Below are 16483 nucleotides of genomic sequence, written 5' to 3' on the forward strand. Positions count from 1 at the left end.
TCAGGATGGAAATTACAGTGACCATTTATCAGGTGACTTTCAAGAAGGTGCTGGATCTGGGGGTTAAGCGCCTAGGTGGCTCAGTCGGTGAAGTGTCCGGCTCAGGCCATGATCTCACGGTTTGTGAGTTCGAGCCCCACATGGGGCTCTGCCTTCAGCACAGAGCCCGCCGACTTCAGATCCTCTGTCCTCCTCTCTCTGCCTCTCCTCCATGTGTGCTCTCTCGGTCTCAAAAAAGAAACATAAAAAAAAAAAAAAAAAAGGTGGTGGATCTGAGACTCAGACTCAGGTCTTTCAACCACAGGTTCTGAGACCTGTCAATTATACCAGGCAGCTTTCCATAGCACTTGTGGTGGGCACAAACTGAGTTCTGTAATTTATAACGGTCCTGAGCCAGAACACTTGAAGGAAGATACGTTACTAGCTTCATAGAAAATGCTACCTGGGAAATGGATCACCTAGCTTAAATCTGCACAAACGCGAGGAGGGAAATGACAATTCAGAGCCTCTGTTTGAATGACATTTATTTCTGAGACTAGTAACCAGCTTTTCAATTCTGACGTTTACGCGTAAATTCCGACATATACCCGGGGCTGTGCTTAACAACGGGTCACACTCCCGGCCTGCAAATGTCCTGCGAGTCTGTGATTCGAAGGCAATGTGATCTGTGTTAAGTGTAGGTATGTGATACTTAATACAATGTAAGTATCTGATACTATAAGATTATGAAATCACCAGACAGAAAGGGATCTTTCATGGCCATCTAGTCTACCTCTGTTTCTGAGAAAGTCTGCATTTAAGTCATCCCAGAGACAAAACCTTCCCACTTGGAATACAATTTCTTTGTCTGCTCAGCAGGGGGGCTTTCTATTCAAAGCCCAGGTCAAGGCCTATCTCTGTGGAGAAATAATCCATCGCAAGTCTCTTCACAGCAGGGTAGATTCAGGTGCTGGGAAATGGAGTTTTATGCAATTTAGGGAAGCTTTTTTATGATAAAGAATACTAAACTAGGGAAGCAAGTGAATGTTTATTTAGAATGAGAAAATAAATCACAATAAGCTACTGGAGCCTTGGAGATTCAGGTACCTTTCCTGTTAGGCAGCTTCCCAGACCTGCTTGCCTAGAATGCTTCCTGGTTGCACCATAACTTCCCCACTTTACCTTGGAAACTCCACAAAGCCCAACAGATTCCAGCACCCTGTGTGTCTGGTAAATCTGCCCCTGCACTTCTACAAATAGGTATGAGTATTATTTATTTTCCAATTTATCTGTTTATGGGTCTCGTCATTCCAAAAGGATTTGAAAGCAGAGACTTTTGCTCTTTATACTCTGGCAATGTAGCACAAGATGCTTTCGCACACACTGTTCCTTTTCTTCACCTCCGCTTTTTCTCACCTCCCCTGCCCCAGTGGCCACCTGCCCCAATTGTGATTTGGCGAAATCTTCTACTTATACCTGAATCATACCAATTATTGGGTTTACCACACATTATCTTGTTTTAAAATATTTCTTATGTGTAAATCTTATTTATCTCTTTAGCAAGACTGTAAGCTTCTTGGGGGAAGAGACGAGGTCTTATGCTTTTTCTCTGTTTTCTTACATACTTTTACGGTACTAAGCATCTATAAATGTCCAATAATTATTTGTGAATTGATCGACTATCCACCAAATCTCACAGATTTTTATACAGGTTAAAGTGAAACATTGATTAAAGTAAGGTGGGTTTAATAAGGGAAGGTTTCTTGTGGAGGTGTGCCAAAACTGAGTTTTGAAGAAGGAAAGAAGGACTATTTGATTGGAAATGAGCGACTCCATATAGGGGATAGGAAATTAGAGATAGTTCTTAATGATGCTTTTTAATTTATTAAGAGAAATATGAATGTCTAATGAATGTTTTTAGTGAAATATAATTCACTGCGTATAGGGACATTTTTAGGTCGGTTGAATGAGCTATTCTGGGTAAGAATACAGAGTGTAGTGGCATTTGATTATCAGTGGGTAACTCTCCCAAATGGTTCAACACACACACACACACACACACACACACACACTCACACACACTCACACACACTCACACCCTACCCCCCCAGAAAAAAACAGATCAGTGACTGCAGTGAATCAGAATTGCAGAAACTCCTTAAGGCCCTGACAAGTCTTCAAATAATGATGTTCCAAAGAATGGTGGCTCTTCTTGCCTACACAGGCCTTTGTGCGTGTGACAGAATGGTTTACGGGTTCACACAGGAGGAGATGTTTTAGATTTGCACATCCGGATTCCCATTCATTTCTGTTTTGTGCGGTGACTGGGGGGTGGTGAGATGTCGTACAGTGGGCTTGGGCTTCTCTTGCACAGCATCTTTCCCCCAGATGTGTAATAGGTGAAAACCGTAAGCACATGGAGGCGGCAATGCAGTCCTGATAGCTTTAAAAATCACATGAGCACATGAACATCCGTCCCAAGTCTGGGAGAAGGGCAGCAAGCACGCAGGAGATGAGCATGTTGTCTTACAGATTCCTCATGCCGATCCCAGGTAAGCCAAATCCTGCATCCCACCTCTGTTACCATGGGGGCTTTGCAGGACATCACAGAGTCCAGGAAGCTCAGAGGGCAGTTAGGGAGCCTAAGCTCAAGGCTTCCTTTAGACACAAGCTAAATCATTACCTTATCACTTTCTTATAGATTGTCCTGGTCCACAAGAACTGAATTCATTTCTCAGTTTACCCTCCAGGCTGTGTAGAGAACTCATTACATATTACTTCTATCGTCTGATAGCCTGGATGTCTGTCATTTTTTTTTCTCTTCCAGTGTGCAAAGCACAGCGTGGGTCTCATGGTAGGAACTAAGTACATATATCTTGATTGATTTTTATTTTTTAAAGAGCTTTATCGCAATCGAATTGGGCCTCCACTGTGTCTCCCCAGCACTGATCCATCCATTTCAGCTTGTCAAAGACTTCGCATTGCATGGGTACCAGATGAATTTTTACTGAAGGACATTTTAATACTTTCCATTTTCAGGATAGTAAACACGCCTCTACTACCTTCACTAGTTTGGATAATTAAGGAAGCTTGTTATTAGAGAAAGCCCGAGTGAACTTGAGTTATATTTCATTTCAAACACAGAGGAGTAAAGGCCTGTGTGGATTATAAGTAGCTATAGATTTATTACCCATTCTCAGGAAGCTTTCTCATCTCTCCTACTGCATAACAGACATTTCACCTCCAGCCATAGCAGTAGGCTGCAGCAAATATTCCCCTAGCTTTAAAGACACAGTTTAAAATTGGGCATATGAGTCAAGCAGGGCCAGTCAGAATCTTTCCCTGGTTTTGTTACATGGGAACAAGGCAAGAGGAGTGACCTCTTTCAGAATGGATGTGAATCTGGAACTTCCTTCAGCCATTTTCTTGGGGTGCTCAGAGGGAGTCTTCATTGTAAGGGTGCATATGGCAGGCCTTTCAAAAAACAGCAAGGCGTGGGCACATGGGTAGTCCAGTTGGTTAGGTGTCTGACTCTTGATTTAGGCTCAGGTCATGATCTCAGGGTAGTGGGATCAAGTCTCACATCAGGATCTGTGCTGACAGTGGAGGCTGCCTAAGATTCTCTCTCTGCCCCTACCAGGAACACTCTCTCTCTCTCTCAAAACCAAAACAAAACAAACCAAAACAAAACAAAACAAAACACCAATAGGGCGAAGAGATGAAGGGAGTGAGGGAGGGAGGAGAGACAGGATCAGACAAATATTGGATGTTCGTTGACATCCAGATCTAGTCATGCTTAAAGTCAGGGCCTCTCTGGGATTTTCTACTTACAAGAGTTCATGACTATCCTCGCCTTTGGCTTTCTTGTTTGAATTTGCTGTTTGCTGATGACAACCAAAGGAATCCTATTTTACATAATCTGTGGAATATCCAGGTGGATTATCCAAATCAACTTGGTCCAAGTTGGCCTATTTTACCAGAATTTCTTTCCTTCAAAGAATGTTCCCAGTTGAGCATAATAAGTCCCCAAAGTGAAGAAGTGGTCCATTTTTGTTCCTATGTTTGTCATGAGTATTCAATCAGCCATATAAAGCTCTTAGCACTTGGTGACTCTCATCATTCAGCCTACTATAAATTTACTAAAGATTACTGAAATAGGGACGGGGTTGCGAAATTGCCTGGAAGTTGGAAAATGGTTAAGTCTATATGCTGTGCAAGAATGTTTTGCAGGTGGTATTTGGAGTTTCGTCTACATAACTGTAGTATGTCGACTATAATGTGCTTCATGAGATGGTTGTTTTTGTTTGAAGAAGTCTCCTCTCTATCTGTTAGTATTCTCGGAGCCTTTCCAAGTCAGTTACATAAGCGTATTTGGGGGGAGTTGGCAAGATTTACTTTTACACGCAAAAAACAATGTATCATTTTGACTACATACACAGGAAGAGACAAGAGGTGGCTTCTTGCTAAGGACTCAGACAATTCTAAGACAAACACAACTCTAGCCTTTTTCACGAGCTGCCGTGCAGCAAACCCATAAGCTCACTTGAACAAAATCAAATACAAATTTCTGTCACTTCCAGAAAATTTTAGAGAAATTTAAAAATTATTTCAAAGAAAATTGTGAAGTGAAAATTTTAAGGGAATTTAGAAATTATTTTTAAGAGCATGTGAGAATTAACCACGGAAATTAACCCTAAATGAAGCAAAAGCCGTTGACATAGTACATTGAGAAGCATGCAAGTCTTTCCTTTGACTCATGAAGCAATTAAAATCAATTCTGGTGAATAAATCATTGTGATAGGGTAGGAGACTACAGTTATCATAATCTGGGGGATAGTCAGTGAAAAGATAGAAATTGAGAACGTTCTCACTTAAAAAAAAAAAAATCAACCATTTTTGCCCCAGAGGATGCAAATTGAAAACGTCTTTGTTTTTTTTGTTTTGTTTTGTTTTGTTTTTTCTTTTTACCGACAATTTTATTTCTGTTCTCACACCCCACCCTCCTTTACATGAATATTAAGGACTAAGGCTTTAGCAACAGGCTTTGGTGGTCGGGGAGGTAGGGGTAAAGGGAAAAGAGTTGTGTATGGCTTTTCATATGTTAATAAGTTGATTCCATGACAACCATTGAAAAAGAAGGGCTGGAAACAAAAGCTCCAGCCAGAGAGGATCAGTGCTCTTTCACGGGCGCTGTGAGAATAACAGCCGAGACTCCCCCCTCTGAAAGGTATCTGATGGCCGCTTGTCAAAGGGCTTTGTTTTAAGAGTGCCGAGTCAGTATATAATTAATGCAGAGTTTTAGGAGTCCAAATTTCACCCTCCATGATGCTTCCCTTTTAAAAGTTTCTAAATAAGAATCTGAAACCCAGAGAATGTGTCACTGCTTCCAGGAGAGACCTGGAATGTACGTAGACTATCATCAGTTCCTATGATCTTGCACTTCAGTTTTAAGTAAAAAGGTCAAGGGCTTTTATCTTCCAGTATAAGAGGGCGCTCAGAGCTGGGTACTGGAGGAACAACAGCAAAGGCGAAGGCTTGCTCTCCTCTCCAGGCAGCCTTTGAACGTGGTGCAGGACGTTACCCTCAGCGACGTGTTGAAACTGTACAGGACGCACCCACCAGCCGACCCTAGGACGCTATGGCATTCCTGGCCTCTCGTAAGCAATGGAAAGAAATCCCCGCTGGCTGTTTATCCCTCCAGAAACATGACATGACATCCTCATGCCAGATTTCCTACTGTCTCGCACAGCGAGGTTTTTACTTTAACTTAAAGTAGTTACACATATCAATTAGCTGTTGTATCGTGCTACACACAGCATTCTTTCTGGGCAGTTCTAAAACCCTGTAAAGTGTTGCATACTGCTGACTTTACTAGTTTTCTGTTCGGCCTTGTTTTTCTCTCATGTGTATCTCCAGTCTTTGATTGAATTCTGTTAAATTCCTCTTCTTTGTCCCCTTTAAGTAGTTGCCAAAAACTTGCCATGAGTAACTTGTGATACAGTGTTTTCTCTGTTTGGATGGACACAGGAGCTTTTACCACAATGGAATGCTTATGGAATTACATATTTCAAAGGACACTAACATGAAAATACAACTTCATTCAGAGTCAGGTCACAATGATGAATAGTAATGCCAAAACAATTTCTAAAGGAACTTTCAATTTGCTTTTAAAGTATTGGCTTTGGTCTTCACTGTAATTCATGTTTTTTTTCTCATAAACTTCATGAACTTAAAAGAATCTCACTTTCATGCTGTTAGTGACTATAGCTGTGTTGTTTGATGAAAATAAAAGAGATATTGTAGCTAGAATAAATCAGAATTTGAGATCTGACAATAATGTTACCATGATTGTATCAAAAATATGCCAATTTCCATAAAATGATATTATTTCCAAATGCGTATTTTACTCAATACTTGCAGCATGAAATTTATCTTTATCCAATATTTTGGTAAAAATCACTGAACCGTTCATTCATTCAACAAACGTTTGATAAATCCTTACTGCGGATCAGAACTGGATGAAGTTCTATAGGTACAAAGATGACAATATGATTGCTTTCCTTAATAAAATTTATAGTTTAGTGAAATGGAAAATTATATGAATAGATAATTATAGTTTTTGTCATTTTTTATATCTCATCTCTTCTGAAATTAAGATTTGGTGTGGCTTAAATAGACGTATATGACAAAAGGTTTAAAAAATGAGAATGAATAAGTGAAGTAAAATGAAGACAGAAAAGAAAATGAAAGTACGGGTAGGGTGAGCTCCAGACACGGACCATAAAATCCTACGTAGTTGTCAGAAATGATTGACAGATTTAACCTTGAATTTTTGAGTAGCCAGTCTAAAGAGTATTGTTTACAAAATTTGTGATATTCAAAAGAGCAGAGGCAACAGAAACTAATGATAAGCCAAGCTTTTACTTGTATTGAGATGTGAGAGAAATTTCTCTTATGGATCTGTGTAAAACGTACATAGTTGGTTTGACCACAAATAGCCATGCTCTGCACAGTACAGCCTTCCTTACAACACACATACACACACACACACACACACACACACACACACACACACACACGGTAACTCAACCTCCCAATTACAAACATTATGGCCACAGCTAATTGGCCTGCAGATGGGAGGGCACTTGACTCAAGAGCAACTGATGTTTACAGACTGGCTAGTGGCCTACAAGGACATCTGACAAAAAAGCTTTGCTCAGAAAGGATGATGGAAGTTGAGAGGAAACAATTGGATGTTTTCTTTTGGAGCATTTGAAGATAAGAGATACACAGAGGGAGGCAATTATTTGGAAGTGTGAGCAGGAACCAAAGGGCACAGAGAGAAAAGTGAGGTTGCAAAGGCCAAGAGGCAGCTGAAACAATAAATAGGCACACAGTGAAAAGGACACACAGAGCGAGGGATGAAGTGATGATTTCATAGGGGCAGAAATGGTGGAATCAGTAAGTTCCTGCTGCGGACCTGGGGTTTGAGATGATCGCTGGAACTGTAGAGCTTTCCGGATGACAGAGCAAAGTTTCCCGGGAGCCTAATTCTATTGTGGTTCTGTTCTTTCTTCAACACATGGGTTTGCAGTTAGTACTGGAGCTAACCCGAGAGAATTGCTGATTTTTGTTATTGTCAGAGAAGCCAAGGAAGTGACTGGTGGCCCAGCCTGAAGTACCACCTCAAGTACAGTGTAAGATATTTATGAGGGAGCAAGCAGTGTAGTCAGATAGATAGCCTTTGAAGGTCCGGCTTGATGCAGGAAAAGATATATTTTGTGTATTTATGATGGGATTACATGTCCTTCAGGAAACCTTCCATAATTATTATTGCTGCGATTTATAAATAAGTTCTTCATAAGAATCGAAGGGCAGAATGTCTGGGGTCGTGCTCTGGAAAGAATACGAAGTGCAGGTGTCTCCTGTGTCCATGATCGAAGGTTAATCTGTATGTGTTACCTATCAACAAACTGGAGGATAAGGTGATGTCCTTTTTTAGAAATTTTTAAAATATGGGTGCTTTCTGTTTATAGGTGGGTTGACCCACAGTTGGTGGGCTAGGGCGGCATTTCCTAGCAAAATAAAACAACCTTCCAGTTCTAATCTCAAACACAAATAAATACAAGTCCAGAAACACAAAGCTCTGTGCCATAAAACAGAGGTACAATATGTTTATCTATAAACATTTTAAAGTGTGATGGGCAATCATGGCCATGTAACAAAATTTCCATAATATCCTCATAGAAATACTTGCGTGATATGGCCTTATTAGAAAGAACCAATTGAGTTTTAGAGTTCAGCTGCCTATAATGATGGTTTTAGTTTTAGTGATAATATAAATATCAAAGTCTATTATGTATTGGAGTCCCTGCTAGTTATCACAATGAACAATATGGGAGAGATAAGGGAGGCCTGGGAAGGCATGTGAAGGGAAACAACAGTTCATCAGAACTGCGATGGATTGGGGCATAACCCTGGCACTGAACTATGACAAATATGGGCGATGTGGAGAATCTACAAGGCTCTGGGACCCTGATGGTGGAGGCCATTTTCCCAGGAGCCTAATTCTCAGCTTAAAGAGTTTACACCTCCCAGTTTAAAGCCTGGTCTATAGCAGCCATTCTATTCTTCCTTTCCACCATGCATGGGAGAATAATTGTAATGCTCGACGTAATCACGTGTAGAAGTAGGCAAGGCAGATGAGGGGATGATGTAGAACCAGTGTAAAAAAAAAAAAAAGCAACACATGGGTGATGAAAATGGAGGAGTATCAGGACCAGAACCATGGAAGATACTGATTGCTCTAGCAAATTCAAGTTGACACATCAGCCAGTAGTTCTTAGCCAAGATAGGCATCAAATCACATATGGAAAAATTTCAAAATACATATGTCCAAGTCTTATCCTTTAGAAATCGGATCCTATAGGACTCTGGGATCTATCCCCCATAGGGATCTGACCTGTGTAATTAGATAATGTTTTCCAAGTTTCTGATCTGCTTCTCTGATTAATAGGATCACAAGAGCAACACCTGGTGAGAGACCAACTCCTAGATCTAAATTTCAGAACCACTTTGGGATCTTATCTCCATGTTAGTTGGCATTTACTTTGTACTCATGCTTAATTTAGCTTAGATAACTGCTTAGATAACTATATTTAAGTAAAATTCAAGATGAAGATTAGGCTTTTATTAAGTTTCTAATTCAAAGAACCCATTCAAACACTAGACTCACTCAATTACATGATGAGGTTATTCATTTGTGCTTAGCACAAAATGGGAACATCAAAAACAACCCATTGGATTCAACTGATTTTGTGAAGAATAAGGGTTCTCAAATATAGTCTTATTACCCTTTCTTATTTTTTCCTCTTAATTTTGCTTTGGTTGGCTGAGTCAAGCTACTTGACTTTCAAAATTAAGACCTTTAGCTTACTAGCAAGATATTAAGGGGGCAGAACTTAAGAAAGTTTCCAAATGTTTTTGATATTACTAATCTAGAGAAAACTTCCTATATTTTAGAGGCTGTTACAATGAAAGGAGAAAACCACCAAAAAGTATGACTTTTCAATTCCTTGATTAGAAAATTTTGTTATTTTGGGGTTTCTATAGTGGTTAGACTATTGGGTTTGATGTGAAGAGAATGATCTAGTTTTTCATGTATTAAAAAAAGTTTATTATTGGACAAATGTCTTATTTTTGTTTTCATCTTTGCTGTACCTGTCTGCAAAATAGACGTTTGATAATTTTTCTTTGCCTAACTTTGGAAAGTTGGATATGGAGAGAGCATTGTGAATGCTAACTAGGATTTAACTTAGTTATTCTTTCAGCAGGGTACTGCGAATAGATTGTTTTGGTCACAGTAGAACTACCTTCGTCTTGAGATGACTTCTCTAGCCTAACAAGTCTCATGGTTTAAATGAAATGTGAAACTGTTTAAAATTCCAATGATGGTTTTCCTTTTATTTTGTATTATCTCTATAGATGGAAAGTGAAGGGAAAAATTGAGGCAGCTGCCTGAATAATTCAAGCCAAACCAAAAAGAGACACTATAATTGTGTGGATTATTATCAGTGAAAGTGGTCCTTAGCCTAAATTATCCAGATAATTGCCACAATTCTTGTTCTGCATTGTGTACAAATACATAATCTCGGTATTGGAAAAATGTGAAGAATGGCATTCTAGTCAAATTTTAATTTCAGATTATTCTTTCATGAGTTACCTTGCTCCACTGGTTTAACAACCCCATGGAGTTACCTTATTAGGTTTTTGCCAGTTGTTGTACCCTGTTGGAGAAGGAGGTGATGTATATACTATTTTATGTTGAATTTCAAAACAAAAGATGACTAGCACTTTTAAAATATTTCCTGAGGGACCAAGATGTTTAGATTTCCCTAGGGAGCTAAGAATACTCCAGGTGATGGGAGGATTTTGAGATCTCAATCTCTGTGTTTCATGAACCTCAACATAGTACTCAAAATAAATAAAACAGCTGTAATGTATATATTAAACATTTGGATACATAGAAGTCAATGTAGTTTCCCCCTCCCCCCAAATTAAAATATTTACGATTATCTACCTAACAAAGCTTCTGGATGGAAATGAAAGATATTATCAAAGGGGCGCCTGGGTGGCTCAGTCGGTTAAGCATCCGACTTCACCCGGGTCACGATCTCGCGGTCCGTGAGTTCGAGCCCCGCGTCAGGCTTTGGGCTGATGGCTCAGAGCCTGGAGCTGCTTCCGATTCTGTGTGTCCCTCTTTCCCTGCCCTTCCACCATTCATGCTCTGTCTCTCTCTGTCTCAAAAATAAATAAACGTTAAAAAAAAAGATATTATCAAATATGTAGATATTGTGTCCATAAACAATTAAGCAAGAGGTATTTTTAATATTCAAGAATTTGAAACTATTACAACTGGTGCACCCAAATGTAGACTAGGCCATCAACGTATTTGTTTTGTAGATGTCTGCCAAAAATGAAGGTATTGCGAGATACGAGGTTCTGTGGAAGATTCTAATTAGATACAGTATGTTGTAAAGCTTTGTAAGATGTGGGTGCCCAACACAGAAAGGCAGTTGGAAGTACAGAGAAAATGTCTGATTGATTGGAACAAGTCTTATACCATGACTTACAAAACCTGGGGTTCTCTGGTAGGACTTTGGAAAAGATCCTTCTGTTGTGCCCTAGGATCGTCGCTTGTGGTGTTGTGGTTCCGAGAAGGCTCTAGAGTCAGAATAGAGCCAATCTCTCTGGGCTCCGATACCAATTCTTCATCTGACTAGTTGTCTCACCTAGTTTCTGTCTTCAGAAACTTACACGGACACTTTGTGACTTAGTTTTTTCATCTATAAAGTGGGGCAATACTACTTCTACTACCAATCTCATAGTTTTTGTTGTGAGTCTCGTTGAATTGCAGGAAGTCATTTAGAATGGTGCCCAATCTATAGCAAGTGCTACTGGTAGTGTTGTGACAACTGGGCCCCATTCTGGCAGACTAGCACTTTTTACAAAGAACCACATGGAAAAATCTATTTAAAACATTACCATTTAGTTTGGACCATTTGTTAGAAAAGAAGTTGCTAGCAAGAAAAATTAATAACGATGAAAGCCAGCAAAAGTGGAGTGAGGGAACAGGAAAAGGGGTGAGGCCTTGGGTCACTGTTGGCACACGAGCATTGTTACCTGGTGTCCCTCTCCACATGGCTCTGCTCCAATCGCCATCTTTCAGATCCATTTATTTTTAAAAATATTTATTAGTGCTGAGGATTGTAAGGCCAGGGTGTGGGTATAATTTATGAAAACCTCACTGAAAAAAATGAAAATGGACAAGGAAATCAGAACTGTCAGAACGTGGGTGTTGGGAGTTTGGGCACGCGCAATGTTTTTACATTTGTGCAGATAGCTTCAAAAGGAGGGAATCTAAAGGAAAAGCTAAAATGAAAAGCCAATGATACAGGCAGCATAAAGAAAGAGAAAGGGATAGAATGGAGAAGGGTAAAATGAAAACAAGAAAAGAAAGAAGTAACTCAGTTCATCATCTTTTTCAAAAAGGGCTGTGAAAGGAGAGAGACTCAGAAGGAAGAAAAATAATAAAGTGGCCTCTGCATTTTCTGGAAGGGGAGGTGAATGTAAGAAGATGCTTAAATGCAGGTTCTAAAATGGGGGCTCAGAGGACTGAATCTTGCCCTGCATAATATTTTACATTGAAGTTGGTAACAGTCACATTGGTTAGTGTTGATTAAATGGTATAACCAATAAACTCAAAATGTAATTGCTCTACTGCAATTGACATTTATTCTCCACTCAATCCAGACTGGATTTTCCTGTGTTCCAGGTTGGGAGGTGGAGAAAGGACTCTGTTCATGTAGTCGTTCATGGACCTAGGATGAAGACAACTCTATCTTCTTCATTACATGCCTTACATGGACGCTCCAGTTACCAGCATTGCAAGCAGCGGAAGGAGAAAGGATCTCATAACATGTTATACATCAGACCCAGAAAGAAAACAGCAATCATTTCTGCATACTTGATATTGGCTAAAACCTAGTCATGTGGCCCCAGATAAATGAAGAGAAGCTTGATAAATGTGGTCTAGTGAAAGAGGAGAAGGTATTTTGATAGGTAGTTACCAGTCTCCACCACAGTTATTGACATTTAAAACCTACAGTTTACACACACACACACACACACACACACACACACACACCAATGTCTAAGTTCTACCAAATGGAAATATCTGGAAATTTTGGTTGAACGCCACATGGCAACAATTTCCTAGAGTCAGGTTGTAGTTTCCCTTTGCAAAGTGCATGCTCACTCTGGTTGCTGTCATTCTCACCACTTGTGTTTTGCCCCAAATCCAATCCTACTTTACTTCAACTAGACATGATCAACACATGCTTGAAGAGATTATAGTTGGGTGTTCTCTTAGCTAATGTCATTAGGACCAATATTTGTTTAGTTCATCAAAAAAAAAATAAAAATAGGCAAATCAGGGAATAATAGTTAAAACAAAAAAGTTTTTTTTGGATGTTCTATACTATCCTAAAGCGTATTAATTTACTTTTATTTGTTACATTTATAATCTTGGGTCAAAGTCTTTTCTTTAAATATGTCTGCCAATTGGATCTTAGAGTTATCTTTTTTTGTACAAATCTCACACATAATAACATCCTTACAACATTCTTCTGTCCTTAAGGGAGAATTTAAAGACATTTTGATCATGATTTTCTGAGGGAAAAATCCTTCAGGTTTTGATGATTTTCTCCCTGTCATTGCCAATTGTCTCATTCATACCTAACTCTTAGTGACTTGCCTTTACTGAATTGCTCCAAAATATTCAAATTAGTTATCATAGAAACAATAACTTATTTTTATTTTACACTCATATTTCATTGGGTAAAATATTTAAAAAAATCATGTAATTATAATAACAAGTACATCTGTCATAAATAAGTTTGAAGACGAACACAACTGACTCTTGGTAAATATATTATTTAAAATACAGGTTAAGTTGCTATAATAAATAAATCCAACAGAGTGGCTTTAATATGGCAGAAATAAATTTTCAGAGAACAGTTCAAAATCAGATGACTCTAAACAATAACCCCTGAGGTGTTTTTTTCTTTTTCTTTTTTTTAACTTTTTAAAAAAATGTTTATTTATTTTTGAGAGAGAGACAGAGTGTGAGTGGGGAAGGGGCAGAGAGAAACACACACACAGAATCTGAAGCAGGCTCCAGGCTCTGAGCTGTCAGCATGGAGCCTGATGCAGGGCTCAAACTCACCAGCTGTGAGATTATGACCTGAGCCGTAGCCGGACCCTTAACCGGCTGAGCCACCCAAGCGCCCCTGGGTGTTTTCTTTTCTTGCTTAGTTAAAGGTGAACTATGCTACGCCTACATTCCAGTGCACACAAGGGGAGTGGAGGAAGGGGCAAGGAGAGAGTCCAATGCAAACAGTATTATGTTTAAGAAGACACCCTGAAGTTAAACTTGCCATTGTTACTCACATTCTACTGGCCCAAAACTAGTCACATGGCCTTACATAGCTGCAAGATGGCTGGAAAATGTAGTCCAGAGCTGCCCATGTATCTAGATCAAGGGGGAACATCTGCTACATAAAGGAAGAAGGAGATAATGAATTCTTGACACTAGCAGCCTCTGATCCCATAAACAAATAAAGTAATTAGCAGAAATAGAAGTCAGTCTTGTGTAATGTATCAGCTTTTGCTGCATAGCACATCTTCCCAAACTTCGTTAACTTGAAACAACAAACATCTATTGTCCACCTGATTCTGGGTTAGTTGAGTACTTCGGACCTGGCTAGCTTAACTGGGGCTCCTAAGATGGTCTCACTAGGGTAACTTGTTTCGAATAAAACATGGTTTCTCTCCTCTAACAGACCAGCCCAGGCTTCTTTTCATAGATATCTCAGAATTCCATAAAGCTGCAAGAATGCAAACTCCAAAAGCATAAGCAATTTTCAAGCCTCTGCTTGCACCCATTTGCTAAAGTTCCACTGACCAAGGCGGTCACATGGATATCCTCCAGATGCAAGGAGTGGAAAGAGAGACCGGCTCACCATGGAAGAGGGCAGCTGGATCACTTTGCAATGAAGAGTACATGTAGGGAAATATTGTGATGGTGTCTGCAATGGACCATAACAAAGAAGCAATTTATTAACTTGGAAAATTCAATTTTTTTTTATAGAGAACATAGGGAGTGTTGGTTATTCAGGCTAGTCTGTTAAATGAGTATCAGCCAGTAGCCCTTCTCAATTTGCTATGATATTCAGTCCTCAAAGGAGAAACAATTTCTTACCTTTACTCCTACTTAGGAATAGGAAGAAGTTTTCCTACTGGAGGACAAACTTCAATGAAAAAGTTGATTACCTACATACATTGAGGTTAAGAACTATTTTCATTAGAAGATGTAAAAAACATGCCAAGCACATAAATAAACATGTCAAGCACAGATCGTCCATGCAGCACCTTTAACTAAACTCGGTTATACAAAATCAATAAAATAAAACCAGTAAAATGAATAACTTAATAGAAATACAGGGGTGAGGGGAGGAGGACTACCTGAGTATCATTTCACAGAAGAAGAAACTCAGAGGCCAATAGACATGAATAAAAGGTCAGTTTTGTAAGACACGGAGGAAGGGCAAGCTGAACTCTCAGATACCCTTTCAACTCTACAAATTGGCAAATATCAAAAAGCCAGGCAATAATGAACGTTGTAAAGGATATAAAGCAATAACAACTCATGTATTTTGGAAAGGAAATAGTATAAATAGTTTGGAAAGCGATTTGGCACTATTTTGTAGAGTTAAAAATGTGCATATCCTATGACCCAGAAAATCCCTCGTAGATAAACACAGTAATCTTTGCTCATGTACACCAGGAAACACGTACAATAATGTTCACAGCAGCCATGTATATAAAAGTGAATGTCTGGAAACAAACTTAAAGTTTATTGACATGAGAATATGTAAAACTTTGTTTTGTCTTCTTTATACCATGTCAATTATACAGCTGTGAAAATCAGTAAACAATAGCTACAAACACCAATGTGAGTGAAAAATTTATTTTCAGCCGGATAATACGGTGGGAGTACCTTTATAAAAATTTTTCAAATATGCAACTCATACAAAAGCAATATACGGCTTAGGGTATGTGTATGTCATAAGAAATATTGAACAAAAAACGGGATGTAAAAATTCCAGGGTAGTGGTGTGGGGGACCGGATGAGATACATGGTAAGGGTAATGCAGTATTTCATTATATTATTCTTGATAACTTACATATACATTAAATGTATTCTTTGTATATGTGTATATCTTTTGCTTTAAAAAGGAGAATCATGGCATATGGGCTGGTATCACAGTTTTTGTTTATTTGTTTGTTTATTTATTTTTAAGTTTATTCATTTTGAGAGAGACAGAGACAGCATGAATGGGGGGTGCAGAACGATAGGGAGAGAAAGAGAGAGAGAGAGAGAGAGAGAGAGAGAGAACCCCAAGCAGACTTTTCACTGTCAGCACAGAGTTGGACGTGGGGCTCGAACCCACGAAACTGTGAGATCATGACCTGAGCCAAAACTGAGAGTCAGATGCTGATCTGACTGGGCCACCCAGGTACCCCTCACTACAATTTTTAATTAAGATTTCTTAAAATATTCCACTAAGCACCCATTACTCCTGAGGGTCTGGGAATAGAACCTTTGCTGTAAGTAAGCACACAATATCTTTGAATTTGAATTCTCTAGCGACATTAAAAAATTTGATCATTAATTTTGCACTCTATAATATTTCAGTGATTATTTTAATATTAAAATAAAGCCATCTCTAAAAATCTAGTATAATTGAAGTTCTCAGGAAATGAATCATTTAATTCTATGGCTTTAAGGACTCCCAGCAAACTATAGGGTATTTTACATGGTAAACACAGGGTTTGTTATATTGTAATAGGAGGCAGTGTTTAAAGTTTTAAAATTCTGAGG

The 16483-nt window shown here is 39.0% G+C and overlaps 1 long non-coding RNA gene across 1 annotated transcript in view; it reads left to right on the top strand.

The window, feature by feature from the left end:
- LOC128315542 (uncharacterized) overlaps nucleotides 1-16231 on the top strand; it is a 63148-nt gene extending 46917 nt beyond the window's left edge. The window contains exon 3 of the long non-coding RNA XR_008298390.1: nucleotides 12314-16231. This is a non-coding gene — a long non-coding RNA (uncharacterized LOC128315542). The remainder of the gene's footprint in view (nucleotides 1-12313) is intronic.
- The last annotated feature ends 252 nt before the right edge of the window (nucleotides 16232-16483 follow it).

Source organism: Acinonyx jubatus, chromosome B2, assembly GCF_027475565.1.
Source record: "Acinonyx jubatus isolate Ajub_Pintada_27869175 chromosome B2, VMU_Ajub_asm_v1.0, whole genome shotgun sequence".
NCBI lineage: Eukaryota > Metazoa > Chordata > Mammalia > Carnivora > Felidae > Acinonyx > Acinonyx jubatus.